The following is a 23,246-nucleotide window of genomic DNA, read 5'->3' on the forward strand; positions in this document are numbered from 1 at the left end:
TTGCTGCGCGAGTCTAACCCTTCCTGCGCGTCTTTCACTGCAGGCTGAACAAAGCTCAGGCTCAATTGTGCTTCCTGCTTGTCTGCCTCTTGCCTCCCAAACGCGTACCATTTCCACTTGATGTCATCACGCAGAAGGGGGTGAAAGGGACTTGATGACAGATTCAGGTAACCCCCAGCAGTCTGGGTAGCCGCCGGGGTGTCTCTGGGTCATTGGGGCCAACAGTGTTTGCACGGGGCTGACTGGGGGGTTTCTGCATCACACCATTCCTTTGCTGTGTGGTGGAGCCGTGAGGGGCTGCTGCTAACTCCTGGTTCTGAGAAAGAAATTGCAAATGACTTGAAACCTTCCTTTGCAAGAAGTCGTTGAGGGCAGGGTGCCTTTGGGGTTGAATCAATTCCCCCGGGTTTCCATGGATGGGAATTTTGATATATTCAGTACATGGGCAATTGTATCTGAACGTGGGGTTTGGATTAGATGCCTGCTTTCTTATCTGTAGTAATATATTTTGGCTTCAGTCTGTTCGTGGATATCGCTTGTTGAAAAGGTATCATTGTGAGGCGGATTGTAAATTTGACCAGTGCTCAATTAGGGCATTGGTCAAATGTAGTAACCTTCTTAGGAAATAATGTCTCTCCTGCAAGCCTTCATTGTAATCGTGTTTGCAATATCAGGAGGGACATGCCAGCAGTAAGTTCCTGGGAGGTGGAACGGAGGGCAGTTGGGGGAGCAGAGCAGAAAAGAGAACAGAGAAAGGACGCTTTAGTTAAGTTTCCATTTACATAGCCATGAACCATTAGGCTCTCAGACTGCGTTTTATCTTTAGGTGTTTGGTTCTTTTCCAAAGACTCTGGCCTGTTCCTTTCTTTCCAAGGATAGCTCTGTTCTGGTGTCAACCTAATGAAATCTGGGGTTATCTTGATGGGGCTCAATGAAAATGTAACCTTCAGACGCGTCAGATCACCTTGGCATTGGCATTGTCTCCTAGAGGGCAGAGTCCTCGCATCCTACCCGAGAAGCAGAGATTAAGAGTCGTTATGGAGGTGGCCTCAAGGTTCATCTCCTAGGAAGAAGGCATTGCTGAGGGCCCAAGCTCTCTTGAGCTGCAGCAATATCCGCACTGTCTGTGGCAGATTCCCCCATCACCTTGCCCTCCCCTGGAAATCCCTTGAAAAATAAAATGGAAAAACTTGAAGGATTTGTCATTCACCTCTAGGGTAGTTTTGAAAGGTGACTTTCAGCAAACGTCAGTGACAACTGGCTTGTATCCTTGTACTCCGAGCATCTGGGAATCACCAGGAAAAGTAAGGGAGGTATCTGGTCCCAGCTGGAACAAAGGCCACCGCTTTGGGAAGATCAGGTTCGTAATGGTGCCAGGATAGAGGGATTTTGACAAGTAATTTTTATGTCAGCAATAACGCAGGGTGTGTGCTGTGTTCCTGCAAGAGGAGAAGCCACGTGATGGGATAATAAGGAGTGTAATAATGCAATAGAAACAAAGGGTGTGGGTTTTTTTTTTTTTTAATAGAAAAAATAAATACCTCACACACAGAATTCCACCAGGGAGAACAGCTGCCTGCACATGTAAATGCACGTCCAAGAACAAAGATAGCCACAGTGCAGTGTTCGGCGTACTGTGGTTTTAAGCGCTGTGTGGTAATAAATCATAATAAAGTGTTATATTGATGCTGATTTTGTTTTCTTGAGGTGGAGACTCCCCAGCCCCAGATGTCTGCAGTAGTGTGTTTAGCTGTGGGGTGGGGAACCCTAGAGGGTTATTAGACCAACCTTTGCCTCCAGTGCCCAAGGCTTTTCTACAGAGTGTTCCCTCTAATTCAATTCAGTAGATGTTGATCGAGCACCTGATAAATAATAGTCTCTGTGAAAAATGCCAAGGGGAGGGGCGGCTGGGGAGACTGTCTGGAGACCTAAAGAGGAGCCACCTTCAGGAAGCTTATGGAAGACCTGATTTTAATTAAGTTGGATGGAAGCTAAAGAAAGAGGAACAAAGGGTGGCATTGGACTTCTGAGGGAGGAGCTTATGGCCATTGAATGCCTCTTTCATTGGGGAGATCACTACTTCATAGACTGGACCTGTTGTCAGAAGGTGACCTTTTTTTTTCATAGGCTTTAAACTCTTGAGCTGAATTTCACATGAATGTTTAGATCTCACCATTGTTGAAAGGTCATTCTCTTTCATTCCTTATTCCCTGAGAGTTGCTTGAACTTGTCTGTCCTGTCTGCACCCTCTACATTTGAAAGAATGGCTTGAAGTTTGAAACAAACTCTGCTTTTTTGGTATTACCTGATTTTGAAAACAGACGGGGAGAGGAACTTTTGCAGGGTTCTCTCTGTTTTAAAACAGCGATAATATTGGCAAGTTAGGCTAGGTTACGCTGCAGGAAGAAATCACCTTGAAATCTCTGTGGTTAAACACAGTTTCTTTCTTTCCCGTGCAGTGTGTCCGGCGTGGTCAGCAGGTGTAGGCCCTGCTTGTCCTCGTCACCTGAAGACACAAACTGAGGCAGGTGTGATCTTGAATGTGCAGTCCTGGAAAGGAAGCTAGAGGATCTCCTTGTATTAATGACACGATCGGGCGCAGAAGTGACTCAGATTGCTTTGGCCAGAACTTGTCCTAGAACCCCACTGAAACCATAGTTCAGTATCTCTTGTCTTGAAGAAGGCGAAATCTGAAAGAGGGGTAGCGGGGAGTGATCACCAATGACTTCCACAGGTGCTGTGGCCCAGATGAGGTTACAAAGTGTCTTTCTGTGGGGCTAGCTCAAACTTTGTAGACATTGGGTGTTATAAGAGTATCAGTTGAAAGAATGAATGAAAAATATCTTAAAGAATCTGGTTCTACCCCCACATGGTATTTACTGATGTGTTGGTATTATATTTACTGATACGACTGTACACTGACCATCAAATTTAAAAAAACCATAATGTTCTCTCTTGTTGCCTGTTTTGAGTAGTTGTTTATTCTGACGTGATAGGCCAGGAAATGGTTGTAGGGCTAGTTCTAGGAGGTTCTGTGCTTAGCATTATGTAACAGAGAGCTGTTACTTACAGACTTTCTCTCCCTCTCCATCTGCCTCTTGTCTAAGACTTTTTGAGTTTGTTTGGGACAGCCAGGGTAGGAAAGGAGTGGCGGTGGGCCTAGAGTCACATAGGGGGTCGCCTCACACAGCAAAGATTGCAGGGCCCTAGAGAAGACTTTGAGGGGGCAGGAATTTGTATAGGGTGGCCTTGAGTTACCCCCTTGTTACTCTGAGGTTTAGAAAAAGCACTTTGGATGAGTGACGTTTTCTGGTCATGGGGCCAGCAGAACACCTAGAGAGTTCTGGGACATTCATGCTCCCATCAGCAACCATGTTGACAAAGAGGGTGGTAAAAGCCTGCCTTGTTGCATTGTCCCTCAAAACAGTTGGGTGCACAAGGGGCAGCGGGTTAAGTAATTGGTGGCTTGTAGAGAGAGTTTGCTGTCAGAAGTGCTGGTTCCTCAAAATATCTTTGTTCATGTTTTGATTAATGCATGCATGTATTAGAGTTTTTAGGATTTGAGAAATACCTTTGGCATATGTGTGGAATTTAACAAAATATTTTGTATTGCTTCTGGCTCAGTGATCACCTTGCTTGCTGAAGTCATTTTTTATAAAAAGCTCTCCCTAGACAGGTGATACGGTGAAATGGCCCCTGAGTCACAGTGACTAGGGGACATCAGTGTTAGCCTAAGAATGCAGAGGCTGCCCTTTGCTTCCCGTGAGTGACACAGTGTTGCACCCAAAGGCAGGGAAAGTGGAAATGAGTGGCTGAGAAGCCTGAAGGGAGAACCAAGTATAGCCCGTGCACAACCTCCAGGAACCCACCAGGGTGTGTGGGGTTGGGCTGAGGGCCAGCACAGACCCCACAAGAGGGAGAACGAAGTCCTGAGGGACTAGTCTCGAAATACATTTGTGAAGCTCCGCAACACATTTCTGTGTTTTGTTTGGCCTCTGAGTGCCCACCACTTAGTTAATTTCATAATTAGTCCGCGGACCAGGTAGAGGACACTTGTGGAGTGAATGGGATGCCTGGCTCCAGGCGCCGTGGAAATGTCGAGAAAGCCGGAAGGGAGGAGGGCGTGGGTTTTCCTGCTCCTTCCCTGCTGGCTTTTTGGCTTTGTGAGCTGCCTGGACTCCAGGAGTCTGCTTTCGTGATTGAAATCACCATTTAGATAAACGAAATTACTCTTATGTTTAAGGATTTTTGGTTTCTGGTTGACTTACTGTCACTGGAGGACTTGAGGCCAGCAGCAAGCAGTTTGTGTGTGACTGTTTCTCCTTTGGGTGGTCCTTGGAGCCTGTGGTTTTCTGGCCTAGACCCTCTATGGCTGCTGAGGCCAGGAGTACATTTTTTGTAGAAGTGTAGGGGGGCTCCTTGTGGTCTACGGGGAGCAGAGGGCGTGAATAGAGCGTGGTGTCTTATTTGCCGCTGGATTTGTTCATTCCCGCTCACTGCACACATCCTGCAGGTTAAAACTTACTCTGAGGTCACACAGGCTCCCTGGGCTACCAGACTTCATGCAGGGGTGGCGTTGATCAAATGCGGCGGGGAGGGGCAGAGACCTGTTGAAGTGGGGTCTTGGGGCGCCATGTTCTGTGCCCGTGCTTGCTTTCTCGGCCCTCCGGCCTACCTCCCAAGGAAATGTAACTTTCCTGCCTCGCTGTCTGTTTATAAATCCAGATAAGCACACACTTAGTACACTCCTCACTGACGTTCTCTGGTCACTGATGAGATTTTGGCAAAAGCTTTGACAGATACCGTGGAAATAGGGAGCGTTCTCATGAATGTTGGGGTTCTGTTGATGAACAGACGGACCGTCGCTCTTCAGTGACAGTTCCCTGCCTCCCTTCATTTCTGTCCTTACTCTCGTCTCCCAGCGGACGACTTTATTTCTCTCGGGACTCTAGGAGCAGGTACCCTTACCTCCTGGCTTTCCCACCCCAATCCATATGAGAAAATGCTGGTACCCTTAGGACAGTAGGCCATTTTAGGTGTTCATTCCCTTGCTTAATACTTTCCGGTGGCTTCTGTCTTTTGGGGATGAGGTTCATATATTTTACTCTTCCCTTTAAGGCTTTCCCCACCTAGACTCAAGACTTAAGGTCCATCCCTAACTTTTGCTCTGTCTGAGTTTAAGAGTAGCTGGGATGGTGAACCCACTAGTCCCTGAAATGTTTTGCATAGCCTGTTTAAAATTTTGGAATATTCTGTGGCCTGCAATGTCCTTTCCCTATACTATGTCACTCAAGGTGTGATTTGGCTCTTAACTCTTCTACAACATTTAACTCTGTCACTTTGGCCCATAGCAATGCTTCACTCCTGCAAAGTTCCCTGGCAAAATCGCATTCATCCCTCATTTCATTTAACGTTCATTCATTCTACAAAGGACACTTATCATAAATGGTCTTGTATTATCACCTAAAATGGAGGGGTCTTTTTCTTTTCTTTTCTTTTTCTTTTTTTTTTTTTTTTTTAAATTTGAGAGAAGAGAGAGCCAGAGAGAGAGAGCACAAGTAGAGGGGAGGTGCAGAAGGAGAAGCAGACTCCTCGCTGAGCAGGGAGCCTAGGCTCATGACTGGAGGGGAGGTGCTTAACTGACTGAGCCACCCAGGCACCCTAGTCTTTTTCTTTCTTTTTAATCCCAAAGAATAGAAACTCACTCGAGCTAGTTCAGATGAAGGGCGATGTACTGAAAAGATATCCCAGGATGTGAATGGGATTTTTCCAGTCACTGCTTAGCTGGGGGAGAGGGTGAGGGGTAGAGTTTCCTCCAAGAGGGCCTTGGAGCTAGTGGATGTAGGGACTGAAACCAGCAACATCTCATTTCTCTTGCAAGCTCCTTAGAGATGAATACTGGATGAGGTTTGAACCTATTTATTATTCCCCACCATGTTAGTGCAACATAAGGGCTCAATACATACTCAATCATTGATGAATCTTTGACAGCCCAGAAATGATTTTGACCCACTGTGATAAAGGAATTATAGATCCTTTTGGCCTTAGACTTAAAGGAAGTTAAGAAGACAGAAACTTTTTTTTTTTTTCCTGATTGACTTTCTTTATTTGTTAGAGAGCAGAGAGCACGAGTATGAGTGGAGGTGGGGGAGGAGCAGAGAGAGAGGGAGAAGCAGACTCCCCGCTGAGCGCAGAGCCCAACACAGGGCACAATCCCAGGACCCCGAGACCATGTCCTGAACTGAAGCCAAGAACTGGAAGCCCAGCTGACCCCGAGGGAAACTTATTTTTAAGAGCTTCCCCTACTTGCATTAATAATGGTTAAGTATTGAATCAAATTAGAGTTGCCAGGCTTCATGTGCATTTCAGTGGTTGGGAAGTGAATGTTCTCATTGAGGGTTGTCACTCTAACAAAAGGAATTGTTATTGGTGCTCTGTTTCTCAGCTTCTGTTTGTCCGCTTCTTCCAGCACAAGAGTACACACAAAAACATCTTCTTGGGGGACATAGAAAACTTACATCCCATCATCTCCAGGCTACCCCACAGTCTCAAGAAGCAGACCATGTTGTTTGGATTTGACCATAGTGGGCAACTGTTGTCCAATTGGCTGCCATGTCTCCCTTCGTAATTAGCTTGTAGCCATAAGTGCCTTTGGGATAAACATCTGGTTTGCTCTTCCTCTTTTGATTTTGGAATACTCGTTCACATGATGGAAACTCTAACCCTTGGAATGCTTGATCATTACAGATAGCGTTATTATGAAAGAGGAAATGTGTTTAGCTGCTTGGAGAAAATGGCCACGGATACATTAACATCAAAATAATGTTCTCAGTTTGAGAGGCTAATGAATGGAGTTGAGATCAGTGTCTCAAAAAACAAAGTATTTGGTGTGATCTTCTTTTCCAGTTGTATTGCTCTGGGGTAGGTTTGTAAATTGCTTCCTTGCAGGTTGATACGAGGTTGAAAGTGGTTGGCGAGAATGTGGATAGATCTCCGTACCTCTTTTGGAGAATTTGCCCCTGTGCTGCACGTGACGTAAGGATCAACGGTCATTGTGAGTGAGTGAGTGATGGCTTATTCAACCGTACAGGTAAAGAGCCTTCTTTACGTGAGGCAAGCACTTGTCCATTCGGTCCTACTCCATCACATTGACGATTGAGAAACCTAACTACTGAGAAACAGAACCCATCTGTCCACTTCTGGTGATGGGTAAAATAGCATTTGAAACACTGAGAATCAATGGCGTAAACCCTGTATTAGGTATAAAATTGTATTAAATTATTAAATTTATTCAAATAAGTTCCTGCCATTTGCTAGGCACAATTCTGCACAGTTCTAAGTAAAACCCTTGCCTTAGCTTAATGTACAAACTTAACTTGTAATTAATTTGCGGGTTTTTTTTTTTTTTTTTCAGTGGCGAAGCTAAAAGGGGACAGAATAAAAGAAATGTTTCTGATACTCAACCCCCTCAATTCTTGACCATTACCATACATACCCATTTTACCTGATCCTAAGTCAGTTGAGTGATTAAAAACATGGCATATTTTTTTTTAAAGATATTATTTATTTGTCAGAGAGAGAGAGAGTACATACAAGCAGACAGAGTGGCAGGCAGAGGCAGCGAGAGAAGCAGGCTCCCTGCCTAGCAAGGAGCCCGATGTGGGACTTGATCCCAGGACCCTGGGATCATGACCTGAGCTGAAGGCAGCGGCTTAACCAACTGAGCCACCCAGGCGTCCCCAAAACATGGCATATTTGAAGCAAGATGGGTTTGGGTTCAGGTGTTGGCTGTGCCCTTAATGATCTTGAGTAAATAATGTCTGACTGAGCTTTGGTCTCTTTGTCTGGAAAATGGGGGACAGTCAACCTTACTGAGCTATTCGAGAGTAAGTTAGTTCATTTGCATAAGGTGCTTAGCATGTTGGACTGTGCATCCTAAATGCTACATTAATGGCGGCTGTTATTAATGTCCCTCTTACTTGGCATCTGCCATCCACCAGTTGTGTTGAAATCTGGAAATCTCGGGATGAACAGTTGTGCTTTACGCTGCAGAAGCTCTAGAACTAGCCACGAAGATAACCACATCCAAATACCTACGGCCTCTGGCATTTTTATGAGGATTTGCTTCGTATGTCATGGCATTGGAGTCTTATCATTGGAGAGTCTTTGTAGAGCTTTGCCTATATGGCGTGGAGTTTAGGATGATCGGCCTTCTCAGGAGGAGGCTGGAGAAGCAGAGCGGCTCTGGGACAGCTCACAGGCAGTCGGCCTTCCTTGAAGAGCACCAGCGTCCTTTCTCCGGTGACCTCAGCCCTCCCGGGCCAGGCAAGGAAGGGTCTGGTTTCCAGGGTCTGGTTTCTTGGGAGGTAGGATGACCCACTGATTCAGCTTTTCCAGGACTAAGAGGATACCCCGGGTGAGGGACTTTCTGTTTTCAAAACCAGAAAGGCCCCAGGAAGCCCAGCATTACTTGGTTACCCTACCGAGGGGTCCTGTTCTTGTTGTCTGTTTTTTTGTTCTCCCTGAAGCAGGCTTTGTGGACATTTCCCACGGTTGGAGAGGCAGCCGTCCTCAGAAGAGAGGCAGCAGAGAGCTGGCCTGGACAAGCCTGCAGAAGGCAGTTGGCTTTGTCAGTCCTTTTCTTTCTGAATGTGCTTTTTGGAATAGGATCTTTATTATTATTGCTGTTATTTTTATTAAAGAAGAGATCTCTTTAGTACAGGCAAGAAAGGCAACTAGCCTATATGATAGAGCTATAAAGTTAACGGGATCTTTTAAAGATGCTCTTTAAGTTGTAATATTTGTTGTGCCTGGAAGGGTTTTTTGCACAGGGCTTGGTACACAGTGGCTATTTAATAAATACTTGTTGAAGGAAGGGTGCAGTTTAATCTTGGGAAATGACCTTGAGAGCTGGGTTCCAGTGCAGGACCAGGTTGCTGATCCTTGCAGGATTTCATTCTGGGCCCTCGGATGGGTTCCTTGAAAATGCACAACCTTCTATCCTCTCTGGGTCCCTTGTGCTGCGACCTGAAGTGTATGAGCTGTCGCTTCTCTCGACTGTTTGTTGTTCTTCTTCTTGTTGGAACCACGTGACACCGGCCGATGAGTTGCCTTGTCTTTTGTTTGACGCTCGGATGCTTCTGGAACGTGCGCATGTTGTGCACAGAACTGTAGTGTGATCGAGTGCCTGTGCACCCGCTGCCCTGTGTTTTCCTCGAGTTAAGGGAGCGATTTCCTGATGAGTCTGATCATTCCAAGTGTGGGTTGGGAAGAGGAGGAGGCCTAGCTCCTGCCTCCAGAGTGGGGTATCTGGAAGCCTGGGGGCCAATTTGTCTGCATTCTCTCTTTCTGAATCTCCATTACTAACACATGGGGTTGATGGCAACTGATAAGGCCCTTGGATTAGCCACAGATTTTTCTGATCTTTAGCCGATGCCTCCAGTGATAACCCTTTGTGTTCTGTTTCTTCTTGGGAAGTGTAACTATTTATCCGGGGATGTTAGGACCTGCAGCAAATTACCAAAACAGTAATTAGTTTGCTAGTTGTAGACCCCGGGCACAGAGCACCTGAGGGCAATTGCTAGACATTTACGTCACTCTTTCAACTCAGATTCCTGGGTAAGCACCATGGCTCTGAGAAATACTCATTTTGGTTCCTGATAAGCCAGATTTCTTCAGGGCCTGTTGCTTCACCTGAGAAAAAGGTAAATGGTTTGTCTATGGAAGGGGAAACTTACAGGCAAGCAGAATGCATTTTATTTTATTTTGAAGATTTGATTTTATTTTTAAGATTTTCTTCATTTTACAGACAGAGATCACAAGCAGGCAGAGAGGCAGGCAGAGAGAGAGGAAGGGAAGCAGGCTCCCTGCTGAGCAGAGAGCCTGATGAGGGGCTCAATCCCAGGAACCTGGGATCATGACGTGAGCTAAAGGCAGAGGCTTTAACCCACTGAGCAATACAGCGCCAACAGCAGAGTCAGAGCTATCCAAAATTAATCGTTCACACACCTTGAGTTTATGTTACAGTAATAAACACGGTGCTTGAGAATTGCATCTTAGGGCCCTCATTCTTCCCAACAAGAAGTTCTTTGATTTGCAAGAAAAAATGTCTTCACCTAGAGGTTAAAAAGAATATGTGAAGTTTTATCCCAGATTTATTGGGTCTTATTTGTGGAACCTGTTCATTGGAGGTGCCAAAGCTTCTTTGTAATGTGCTCCTTAAAATAACATTCTCGGGAATCAAGGCCAGTCTGGAATGGAAATTGAAAAAGAGATGCTGTCCAGACAACTTAGAATTCCTTGTAAATTAGGAGGGCAGTGATCATCAATTTTGAAGTGTAAATGGAATTCAGCCTCCGTCATCTGGTCGCCTTGGCTTTCATTTTGTTCCTTGTCCTTGACTTACTGCAAAGGGCAGCGCCATTTGACTCTATGGCGCCTGTGAGTAAAGGTGACTGGGGCTTCGCCTGTGTTCACCTAGGACCCCCCAGGAGTGGGGTGCTCCCCGTGAGTCTAGGCCGCTCGGCTCCGGGTGACGCTCGTCTGTGTTCTGGAGCTTACCTCCCTCAGCTTAACTCCTCCGAGATTCTGACTTGTAAAGAAACAAATTTCTTCCTTTTATGAGGCTTTTTAGTGCTAGGTGACTGGTGTCGTTCGATATAATCTATAGTACTTAACAGCTAAATACACTTTGTTTTCCCAGAGCTGATCACAGCGAAAATGAGAAAAGGAGAGAGAGAGAGACAACAGTTGGAGGGAAGAAAAGTGAGTTAAGTTGAATAAGGGGTAAATAATTATGTAAGAGTGTGGTATTTTTTAGGCTCAATTTTAGCTTCAAAATGAAGAAAAATTGGTGTTTACATGGTGGTATTGACTTCGTAATTAAAAGCATCTTGCCTGAAGCAAATTGACATTGTTATTAATAATGCATGGTTTACAAAATGACATGGAACTTTATCTGTTGTTTTTCTTCCCAAACTGTTGGATTCCACAGTGCATTTCTGGGGGGGGGGGGCCTTGGGGGGAATAACTCTAGTACAGAGATAGCAGATAACATGTATTACAGGCTTCAGGCTCAGTGCTAACTGCTTTAAGCATGTTATCTGAGAGGCGGAGGATCCTGGAAAGTTAGGGGACTTGCCCAAGGTCACGCGGCGAGTTTATGCCAGAGCTGGGATATGGAGCCTGTGGGGTCTGCTCTTAACCCCCAGCCTGGGAGCCACATCCACGGCTGGGATGCGGGATTGAAAAAAGCAGTTAAGCCCTTTTTAAAAAATGGGTTCAGTGTGGTATAACTCAGGAAGCGATCTGACTCCTGCACGCTTCTGTCCCTGCGAACAAAGATGGATGATTCGGGTCCGCATCTCCCTGAATCAGTCTCATCGTGGCTTTGGGGCTGTGTGGTTTGAAGGAGTCGGTGATGAGTTCTGCTGGGAAATTTGCAGTGCGATTTCTGACTATTCTCGGAGCTCTGCCCTGTGCTGACATGTTTCTATGCAGTTAGGTGGTGGGAATTGTTTCTTGAAGGGCTACTTGACTGAAAGCCAGTGTGCATAGCTGGGAGCTTAAGACTTTCACGAATACTCTACTAAAAAATATTGTTCAAACAAAAAAGCATTTCTTACAATGGCCGTTGGTGGGCGAGCCCTCCTCCCCTTGTCACTGTTCTGCCCCACACCGAAACGGGGATAAGTCCTGTCCTTTCATCTTGCCCTTGCTTTGTTCGTGGAGTTCCCTCTTCCTGGAGTGCCTTCCCCTTCTCACAAAAATGCCTCGTCTCTATGGAAAGCTGTAAGTATCTGCTTCCTTCAAGACTTCTTTCCCATTCTATCTGCTTCATGGATTCTCCTCCAACCCTCTGAGGAAGAATTAGTGTTCCTTCCATTTGTTCTTTTTTAATCGTACTTACCTCTGGTTGCCTCCCTGCTCCACTGGAGAATTCTCTGACTGCAGGGACCTTGTCTTGTTCAGGAGTTCAGATGAATGGACGGAGGAACAAACAAGCGGATGAATGAACAAGCTTGAAATGTGGATTCCTTGGGATTGATGAGAGTGTCTGGTGACAGATGGCGGTAGACCTGAGCATTGACATGTCCTGTGGTGGTGGGGAGTGGCTGGATGCTTCCACAACCTCAGCATTGTTGACGTTTGGGACTGGATGGGTCTTTGTTGCAGGGAGACTGACCTGTGCCCCCCAGGGTGTTCAGTAGCACCCTTGGACCCTACGCACTCAGTGCCAGTTGCCTCATTAGGACAGAGATGTTTCCAGACATTGCCAGTCTCCTGGGAGTCACAGTTGCCTCCACAGTGTTGACAACCACTGTACTAGACTACTTTCCACATGGGGCGGGGGGGCAGAGGCATGTGACTGATTCTCACCCATGGGGTGTGTGTGGAAATGAGAGGCAGCTAAAGGGGGAGGGCCTTTTCCACATTTGCTCTCTTTCTGGTCTGCTGGCCAGCTGCAGGGGGAGTAGGGTGGGGGAGAACTGCGAAGGCTGGGGCCGTGATGGAGCCACAGGGTGGGAGAAGCCACAGGGTGGGAGAAACCTGAATGACGTGTGGAGCAGAACCTCCCTCCCTGAGCGGAAGTGGAATGCAGCGTGAAGAAGGGGTTAAACCATGTGCGGCGTTAGGCTGCTGAGATTTGGGGGTATTTATTCTGATAGTCAGTGTCCGCTGCCTCACCTTCCCTGACATTTGGATGGAGACCCCTCGGTGAAGCAGCCATGCCAGGATTCCAGGTCGTCAGTAAAAACAGACCTTCCAGCCACGGAGAAAGGGACGGTATTTTTGTTGGTTCTTGTAAGGCATCAGCCTCAGTGCTATAATTCTGTTAACTTCGAGATTTTTGTCAGAAACTAAGACGAGGAGAAATGTGAGTTTGGATCCCACTACTCTGGTAATTCTGACATGTGAAGAATGAACAATTTTGAGCTATAAATAATTTTAGTAGAAAGTGATAAACCCTCCAACGTCCTGGCAGGTTTCACTTCACCGTGTGGGACTGCAGGCCTGTGGTCTGGGTTCAGGTCGTTTATTTGTGGCAATTTTTGTATAATGCATTTTCACATTTTTTGGGGAGGGGGATGACAGATGTGGGTACCCTGCAGTCACAGCTGTTCCCCACACCATTAATTAATGAGTCGCCGTGTGATGTGCTGGGCCTTGAAGCAGACTCAAATTTGCATAGTCCAGCCGGATGCTGTGGATTTGTGTCCTTTAAAAATCTGACCCCAAAAGATTGCTTATCGGGCCAGATTCAGGGCCTGGTTCTGGATTTCTTGTGCAGCAATTAATCGTATCTGTGGTTGTCTCGACACAGAGCCACGGACCAAAATGCATAAGTCCCATGGTTTCATTTGGCCCCCATCTGGGTGACAGCGGCTGGGTTGTTTGCCGGTGACAATGGCTGTTTGTGCGGGAGCCCCTTGACGGCCGAAGGCGTTGTGGCTGGTTCAGTGGCCGGGTGCCTGCCCTGTTTGCACAACATTCACTCCATGGTACAGAGAGCCCCCTGCCCCCGCCCCCCCCTTCTGCCCCCGCTCTCTGCCCCCGGTGAATTTCACCCCACCTGTCAAATCAGCCAGAGACTCCCTGTCAGGAAGAGAGCAGATGTGGACTGACAATTCTAAGATGGTGAAGTCTTCCTTTGTAGTAAAAATCCTGCCAGACATCTTAACTACTACCAAGTCTGTGATTCTTGTGGGGTTTTCTTCCCCCATATAGAACATTTGCACCATAATAAGACCAGCTAACCCGGATAGGACTAGTTATATGCCAGGCTCTAAGTGTTTTGCATTGTGTGTGCCTTATTCTCACTACAGCCTGAAGGGGAAGGTACTTTTTATCTCTATTTTAATTTGCTTCTTTACAAGAACTTGAGGCTACATGACATGCCAAGGTCACAAAGTGCGTGAGTGCCGGAACTTGGATTAGAACTCAGCTCCACATGGCTCTGGAGTTGAGGCTGTGAGATATATCCGTGTGCTGCCTCACATTCCTCATTCTGTCCAGGAGACTCCTTTTCTCCGAGATGTTCTGTATTTTCATGAGTTCAGCGAACATCTGTATATGGTGGTTAAAAAGAGTTACAGATATTATCGCTTTATTTTTGCATTGTTGGAGCATAATTTCCCAATTTGCTGTCAACGGATGCTCTTGTGTCTTCCATAACTCTTGGCGCCATGGTTCCTCCTAAGTACTAATCTAGCATGTTGGTTTGATTGTTTTCCTACAGGGATGCTCCTTGAGGAGGTCCCCTCGGTAGGAGTAAGGACACAGGCACACCAGGAACCGCAAGCCAGGTGGTAGTGGATGAAATGAGTGGTACTAGAGTGTGAAGGGGAGAGATTACTTCCTGCTAAAGGATTTAAAAAGGCTTCATGCAAGAAGTAGCATTTGGCGATGCTCCTAAAGTGTAGGGAGTAATCTGGCCACGTGGGCAGTGGAGTGGCATTCCAGCAGAGCAGCAAGGTGGTAGGGGAGGGGGGAATCTTTCTTCTGAACACCAAATAGTGCTTGATGACTACAGTGCTTTATGACTGTGGCTTATGCGAGCTGGACTGGGGGGAAAAGGATTAGACTAGCTAGTGGGAAGGGGGCCTTTGGGATTTATTTGCAGGAAGTCATGATGGTTTTGGGGGTTGGGAGCAGGTGGGTATGAAGCTGTGCTTTTGGGAGCTTAATCTGGCAGCAGTCAGTGTGGATGGGGAAGGACAAAGGTGGGGAGACCAGTTGGGGTCCAGAGAAGACCTGCACCCCAGGAGGCGGGCCACAGGAGAGAAAAGATGCATGAATGCAAGAGACATTTCAGGGACAAACTTAGTGGAGTTTTGGAGATCAGTTGAATGAGAGGTGGGAGAGAAACAGGTTTTCAAGTGTGGGTTACAGGTGAATAACAGTAACAAAGACAAAATGATGTGCAAAAGGCCAAATTTGGAGAAATCAAGAGTTCTCTTTTTTTTTTTTTTTTTTAAAGATTTTATTTATTTATTTGTAAGAGAGAGTGAGAGCGAGCACAGGCAGACAGAGTGGAAGGCAGAGTCAGAGGGTGAAGCAGGCTCCCTGCGGAGCAAGGAGCCCGATGTGGGACTCGATCCCAGGACGCCGGGATCATGACCTGAGCCGAAGGCAGCTGCTTAACCCACTGAGCCACCCAGGCGTCCCAAGAGTTCTCTTTTAAAATGGCGTTTGGAAGAGGACAGAGCTGCGCCTTTGCGACTAATCGACATCCAGGTGGCCATTGTGAGTCTGAGGGTGAACTGTGTTGCCAAGTGGGGGAGAGAGAGGCTCTGAGAGCTGTCCGCGAAAGGGCAGAGATGGAAACGGAGGAAGGAACAGGAAAACACGGTTGTTTCCCGGAGCAGAGGACACTTACATGTATTGAAAACTAAAAGGTAATATGTGACTTTAGGTTCTAGTGGAGCTAAATTGTAGTTGTTCTTCCCAGATTGATTCTGATTTCTCCGTGATTTAAGACATTTGAGATATTTTGTAGACCGTGCATGGAGAGGGTCTTGTAAGGGGCCCTGCCTGGCGTATTGGGAGTCCAGTGGGATGATGCTCCACTCACCCAAACTGGCCATGTGTTTCTAACTCACCAGCCCCTGGGCGTGCTCCGGCTGGCCTGCCTTCCTCCTGTGGTCTCCTTGAGGATACTTGCCTTTTTTTTTCTCCCTCCACCCCAGTTCAGATCCTAACTCTTTCTTTGGTACCCTGCCCAAGGCCCATCTCCGAATCCCCGATGATTGCAGGAGAAAGGGACCTTCACTGTCTCCTCCATCTTGCAGACCTAGAGCAGGGCCTCCGGGGGTGGGGCCGGCTGCTGAGTGATGCCGGATGGGGCTTGCGTGAGGGCTGTGCCTACCCTACCAGGGACCTGGCTTATTTATTCGTTTTCACCAGTAAATGTTGTCATGACCGGTTATCTTCTATCTCTAACTGGCTCTTCGTCTCCTTAAAGACTGTACTGATCTCACACTTTTTTATATCCCCCACACTCTCTTGGATGTGGTATCTTTGTGCTACTGGTGGGTTCAGGGCTGTATCATCAGGAAGTTTTCTTCGGGTCGGCGGGGGTGGGGGGCACTGCATCTTGGTGGCTGAGTCTTGTATTGGCCAGGGAAGTATGGTGGTTCCTGCCACTGGTGTCCTTTTTATTTGGCTATTCCAAAGACATATTGACGGTCTTGATTGATTCTTCTCTCTGGTCAGTTAATACACTGGGCAGCTAGTGGAGAGGGAATAGTATTGGGGCAAATCGCCCTGTAGTTTGGCCTTTGGGTTTCATGTAAGAAGTTGGGGGTAGGTTTTCAGGAACCAAAATATACTTGGAGCCCCAAGTGGGTAAAACAGTAGTAGAGTCCTGAAATTAGTTTTTATAGGTCTAAAATTAAATTAACCAGACAGAATTCACTTAGTATGGTGTGAGGAATAGTCACAAATAATGCAGAATAAAACTACTCGTTTAGATAGATTAGGAAAATACTTTGAAGATGGTAAGTGGGTTTTGTTTTCCTTTTGTGAAGTTTGTTTACTGATGCACCCTCTGCCCCAAGGGCCTCAAAAACTCTAGTATAATCAGCGCCGATTAATTCGAATCTGCTGATTAATTCCAATCTGCTGCCCTGTGCTTTGCTCCAGCCAATTCCATTGTCTCAGAAAATGAGTCTGTTTTCTTCGGGTTGTAGAAGGGAACCTTAGTCCTTCAGAGAATGTGTCAGGTGGGCTGATGGTGCTTACTGACTATTGGATAATCACTTTAGTACATTGGCAGAAAAAGAAGAAAATGGAGGTGACAACATTTTGAGTAAAATCTTATTTGATTATTATTATTTTTTAAGTAGGCTCTACGCCCAACGTGGGCTCAAGCTCATGGCCCTGAGATCGAGAGTCACACACTCCACCTACTGAGCCAACCAGGCGCCCCTTGAGTAAAATTTAAAATATTGAATATCTTTGAACTGAATTTACAAGTTAAAGAATTGTTAACTTAATCTAACTAAATCTAGAGTATTTTGTAATTAAATCTAGAGTATTTTGTGAAGCTCTGTAAAAGTTACCCCACCTAATTATCACAATAATTTAGGAGTAGGTGCTGTTTTAAGTCCCATATTTATGGTTGAACAAACTGAGACCCAGAGAAGTTTAGTGGCTTGGGCCAGATTATGCTCCCGAGGGGTAGAAGAACATACGAACCCTAAATCTGGGGGCACATGGGTGGCTCAGTAAGTTAAGCATCTGCCTTCAGCCCAGGTTATGATCCCGGGGTCCTGGGATTTAGTCCCGCTTCGGGCTCCCTGCTCAGTGGAGAGTCTGCTTTCCCCTCTGCCCCTCCCCTAGCTTGTACTTTCTTGTTCTGTGAGCTCTCTCTCTCTTTCCCCCTCAAGTAAATAAATAAAATCCTAAAAAAACCACAAAAAAACAAAAAAACAAAAAAAACAAAACCCAAACCAAAAAACAGACCCTGAATCTGGTTAGTAGTAACATTGGTACTCAGACCAGACCGTCATGATATCACGGTCTTTCAAAACTTTGCAGTAGTAGTTATGGAAAAGTACCAATACCAAGAAAGCAGTGCTATTAGAAACAAAATGTACTAACAGTGGGCGCCTTTATAGTAATTATTTGCTGGCTACAAAGATGAACATGATATTAAAAACGAAATACTAAAACTTTCAGAGTTTTAATTTCGGTCATTCTGTGCTGTTGTCATAATGGAGTTGTAATTAATTATTTTATTGTGGCTATTTTATTTCTACACCAGAAATTCATCTGGAAATTATGGCGCAACAAATAGCCCTGGAATCATGATGGTGGTAATTATATCCGTGACATAATTGTGCAAGTCTAGAATAATGAGGTTATTTTGAGGGAAGTCCGCTTCAGTGGAATAGTCAATGCTTTTCAAATGTAGAACAAGCCAGAAAGGAAAGAGGCCTAATAATGGATTTGTAACCTATAATGGAAATAGGTGAGTTTTCAGGAATATTTTGGAGATTAAAAAATTAAACCGCCCAGACTTCATGAAGAATTTTTAACCAGATATTACCAAAGTCATTAGTAATATTTTTGGCTCCAGCAGGGTTTTTTTTGTTTTTGTTTGTTTGTTTGTTTGTTTTTAAATAAGCATTGTTCATCTCTAGCCTGTTGTTCAGTGAAACCTCGATTTCTTACGTTGGAAGTAACTTCCATTCCCAGGTTTGCTGGCCTCCTTACCGTAGGACTTCCTTCCTTTCTGCAGTTTCCCTCACAGGAGGTTTTCTCTTCTGCCATGAACACCTCCAGGGGTCAGGAGCTTGCAATGCCCAAGTAAATTTTATTTTAAAGATTTTATTTATTTATTTGACAGAGACAGACCCAGCGAGAGAGGGAACACAAGCAGGGAGAGTGGGAGAGGGAGAAGTAGGCTTCCCACGGAGCAGGGAGCCCAAAGTAGGGTTTGGTCCCAGGACCCTGGGATAATGACCAAGCTGAAGGCAAACACTTAACGACTGAGCCACCCAGGTGCTCCCCAAGTAAATTTTATGCCCCATTTTATCATCGGGACAAGCTGAGCCTAAAGGAGGCAAATGGGTAGACCAAGGTCTGGTTCAGAGGTGGGCCTTGCATTAACCTTGACAGTGTACACCATGCGTTCAACTCTGGCCAGGACTCTGGTCAAATCATCCCATGCTCACCTCAGCTGCCCGGTGTTTCCTTCTGATAGTCCACCATCAGCATACCACAGGACCCCTTCAGTGGGATCGCACTGCACAGGCCCGCAGTGTGTCCATGATTTTACCGTTAGAGCTTCATTCCTTGCGGTGGGTTGAGAACAGCAGGGATTGTGGTCACTTGGTATACTGAGGGCTATATCCCTACTCTGCTAATTCATCAGCCTTGTGGTCCTGAGCCAGTCATTCTGTGTCCTCATTTAAGATGAAACCAATAGTACTTATTTCAGAAGATCATGGTGAAGGTTAATAAAATGGATGCTTGTGGAGCCCTTGCAAGGTGTCAGGTGCTGTTTTAAGTATTATGCATATGCTAGCTTACTGAAGTATCAGAACAGCTGTCTGCGGCAGGAGCCAGAGGCAGGCCCAGAGAAATTCAATGATGTGTCTGGGGTCTGAAGCTGGTACGTAGACGATTCATTATAAATTAGTTCCTTTCCTTTTTGGGTTTTATGTCCCTGAATCCTTTGTTAAAATGTGAGCGCCTTAGGAAGGGAAACACAGTCACCTCCGTAAGGGTGTTGTGGCTAATCGCTTGGCTCAAGTGTCTGCCGGCCGCGCAGGGAAGCAGGTGCAGATGGGGTGTGGGCCGGTCGGATGGAGGGAATGTGAAGTCGACGACCACAGGCTGTTACATTATCAGACAGATGGGCTCCACTAAGAGTTGGGGATGGGGTGGTGGGAGGACTGACTTGAGCACGAAAACCAGGGCAGGAGGCATGAAGGCACGAAGCCTGGGAGGCCCTCAGTTCAGACGGGATCGTTCTGCCTTGGATGGGGCTGGCCCCTTACTTTGGCTTCATTTTTCTTTTTCTTGGATCGGAAGCAGTGAGGTCTACACACATGCTGGCAGGAGAATAGGACTCTGGTCCTTTTTCCTTCTTGCTTAACCTTAAAGGAACTCTTCTTTCCACATCCTGAAAAAAAAGGAAAAAGGGAGAGAAGGAACAGTGACAACCCAAAGCAAAACTTAAAGGGAGTGGGGTTGGGGCTGCTGTTGGCGGAGACAGGACCCTGGCTGGACTCTGGAGCAGGGCAGATGGCGGGGCTGGGGAGTCTTTTCTGCAGGGGAAGGAGGCGGGCTGTGAAGAGCCAAGGGGTGAGGGACTGACCCCGGGAACGTTAAAGGGAGCGCTGCACACTTACCACCTTGGGTGGAAGAAAGCCCCAGCAGATGAGGTCACTTAGTAGAAAAAAGTGGTGTGGGACACAAGCAGATGGAATGTATGACATGAAGATCTTTAAAACTGCCATCCACAAGTGTATTTGTAATAATAAATCCCATCCTCGGACAGTGGTCTGTAAAGGCTGGTTCTCTCATAGGCCCTGTCCTGGCTGCAGGGACATTTGGCCCCGGAAGGCACCCCGCTGAGCTCTGAACCCCACCCCCACTCCAGCCTCTTTATAATCCTAAAAGCAGGGGATTAGAATCCCATGTGGGTCCAGTATAACTCTATTTCCACATTTCCAAATGATTTTTTTCCCAGACAGGGCAAGGTTTAGGAGCAATGGAAAGATAACGACCAGACAGGTGAGGTTGCCTTAGATTGATAGACTTGCCCATCTTCTTTTTTTTTTTAAACTGTGGATTAAATTCAGAGTGAGCAAGCTCCTTGCAGAAGTCTCTACCAGAAAATACAAACGCTTAGAGTGAATTCTGATGACACCGTGTCAACTGTCGTGGTTTCCTGTTCAAAGCACAGATGCTTACACACCTTCTCATTTAGTCTTTATGTCATCGTTGTGTCGTTAGCAGTTAAGATGTGAAGATGGAGATTTCCCATTTCTGTGGATTTCACTAATTAGAATTTTGTGGTGATTGAAAGGGTGGGGGGAAATGGTGGAGACAGGGTTTCTTTTAGCTAGTCCTACTTACAATGAAATGGAGAACTGAAGATATTCATGGAACAAACAAGATCACCTGCAAGGTGTTAGCATGTTCTAAAAAAAAATCTTTTCTAAGAATTTCAAATGCTTATGAAAGACCTATATTTTTATAAACAGTGACTACTTTTAGTTCTTCTGTTTAATCACTAAAGTGGAAACACTGGGCACCTGGGTGGCTCAGTGGGTTAAGCCTCTGCCTTCAGCTCAGGTCATGGTCTCAGGGTCCTGAGATTGAGCCCCACATCAGGCTCTCTGTTCAGCAGGGAGCCTGCTTCCTCCTCTCTCTCTGCCCGCCACTCTCTCTACTTGTGATCTCTCTCTCTCTGTGTCAAATAAATAAATAAAATATTAAAAAAAAAATAAAGTGGGAACCTTGAGAACTCAAACCTGGGCAGTCCCTTTATCAACTGGCTCTAAGTCTCGTGGGAAGCCGCCTGTATCATGGATCTCCACCCCCCCACCCCCACCCGCCCCACCCCCACCCCAGCTGCTTTCCTAAGACCTACTTCCAACTTCCCTACACACTTTCCTGCTCTTCCTCTTCCCCCCGTGTCACTACAGGGCATGATACCGATATATGCTTTTCATTCATTTCGTGGACAACTTTGAAGTTACTTGTAAAGCCTGTGTCTGGCCTTGAGACTTGAAATGGCTTTTCTGGAGAGCCCTAAGGGCTCAGCAAACAGTGGTCATTCGGGCCAATGCCCAGATCCCCCCCAACTCGGGCTCCCTGAGCTGACACTGGGCAGGTGTGGCTGCTTTGGGGAGCTTGTATAAGCTGGGAGGAAAAGAAAATATTTTTAAAGTGCCTTTCCTTGGGAGGAACCCCCCCCCGCACCCCTAAACACAGGGTCCTAAGCCTCCAGCTACACTGGGAGCCCAGCTCTGTAGTCAGCAGCGTGTTCCGAATGCCTGTGCTGCCTACACGGGAAAAGGCGAGAGATCAGAAAACCCCAGCTCCGCCCATGAATCTCCTCGGAAGGTTTCATGAAAGAGGCTCCGGCATTCAGATCACACCCCTCACCCCCTGGGGCTCATTAAGTCCTAAGAAGGTGAGCGAAATGGATTTAATATATAGTTTGCTTTAGTGAGCATATTAGTTTTAGGTTAATTTTACATAACGGTAGGGTTGTATTTTTATGTGCGTTTGTGTATTTCCACAGTGCTGCGGGGTTCCTCAGAGAATTTGCGTGCACTGGACAGTTGCAACCGTTGTATGGGGTTTAGGAGCATTATTTTGTATTTTCAACTCTGTGTGTCGCCGATCTATGATCTCTGCATTTTGGGCTGCATTGCTGATGGTATTGTGGTTTCTCTGATGCCGAGTTCATGGTCAGGAATGGATGTCAGCCTGCTTTCCACCCACCCCTTCACCCCGTGTGGGGATGACAGAAGAGCTGCAGGGAGTGGGTACACTCCCTCCTTAAAATCGAAAAAGAACAGCCTTCATATGCCTCTTCGCTCCCCCTCCTGCTGCTCGGAAACAACAACAAAACCCCGGCTGAGTTGTGGCTTAAGTTCGCCATCCCTGTTTGGTGGCGCATGGCTAACTCTTGAGTTTGGTTCCGAAGATGATCTCTTGCTGATTGTAAATCCCAAATAGGCTTGCCTCCTAAAGCCCCTCGCTAGCGAGCAGATAGCGGGTGTTCTTGCCTTCCTGTGGTGGCCACATTTGCATGCTGGATGGAAAGAAATGCTCCCTGATAGAGCTTTTATGGAGTTCACGTAAATCCCGCCATCCCTAGTCTTCTCTCTTCAGGGATCGAACTGGGTCATTTGGGGACAAGCCCCTGAGTCTCTGGTTTGGTTTTCATTTTACTTCTTTCAGTGTCGTTGATGATCTGCTGTAGCACGTTGCTTAGTTCCAGAGGTCACAGGACGTCTCCGCAGTGGGGACACAGGGCAGGTCGTAGAGAAGTCGGTGTGGTGGCTGTGAGAAGGCCGCACGCTCAGGGGGAGAGAAAGGGGTCCCCCCAGTGTCCTAGGCAGTAGTGGATGGTCAACTGGAGGAATGAACTTGACACTCCAGGAGCTTAAAGTTCTGGGGGGAAGAGACCCCAAAGGGGGACTTGGAGTCCCAGGAGGAGGGGAGGGGTGGGGGGAAGAGCAGGTGCACATAGGTTAGAACAACCAGAATAGGGGTAGACAGAGAAGAGTGTGTTTGTCAGATGAGGCTGCGAATCTAACCGAATCACCGAAGGACCCATAGAGCCTGGCGGCCATGGGAGCCCTGCTCTCTTGGTAGTAAGGAGTGAGTAGAATATTCTGAGCGGTGGTGGGGCTCGATCTGCTGATTCTGCATGTAGGTGGCTGGGCAGGAAGCGTGGATGTGAATCCTGGCTCTGCCAGTCACTTGCTCTGTTACTGGGCAACCTTTTTGAACCTCTTTGCTACCATCTCTTGCTCTGCCATATGGGGACAAGGAGGACACCCTCTCCAAGTTGTCCCAAGGATAAAGGAGTCACCATATGTAAGTCCCTGGCATGGAGTAGCGCCCCCGAGGGCTGGTGGGGATATGACCTGCCATTTCGGAGCAGCACCCGGGGTGGTTGGTGTGGGACACCGCTTGGAGACGGGGACCTGGTGTGGGGCAGTCTGGTCGCAGTTCCCAGAGAGGTGCCCTGGGGGACCCTGGTCCTCTGA

The 23,246-nt window shown here is 46.8% G+C and overlaps 1 protein-coding gene across 3 annotated transcripts in view; it reads left to right on the top strand.

Annotated features, from left to right (window-relative positions):
- The window catches only part of RNF152 (ring finger protein 152), a 77,330-nt gene that overhangs the window by 1,600 nt on the left and 52,484 nt on the right, over positions 1–23,246 (top strand). The window contains exon 2 of one of the 3 annotated variants that reach the window (XM_059139418.1): positions 44–167. The exons of the other annotated variants lie outside the window; for them this stretch is intronic. The gene's annotated coding sequence lies outside the window, so the exon portion shown is untranslated. The remainder of the gene's footprint in view (positions 1–43; positions 168–23,246) is intronic. 3 annotated transcript variants of the gene reach the window in all.

The sequence above is a fragment of the Mustela lutreola genome, chromosome 11, assembly GCF_030435805.1.
Source record: "Mustela lutreola isolate mMusLut2 chromosome 11, mMusLut2.pri, whole genome shotgun sequence".
Taxonomy (NCBI): domain Eukaryota; kingdom Metazoa; phylum Chordata; class Mammalia; order Carnivora; family Mustelidae; genus Mustela; species Mustela lutreola.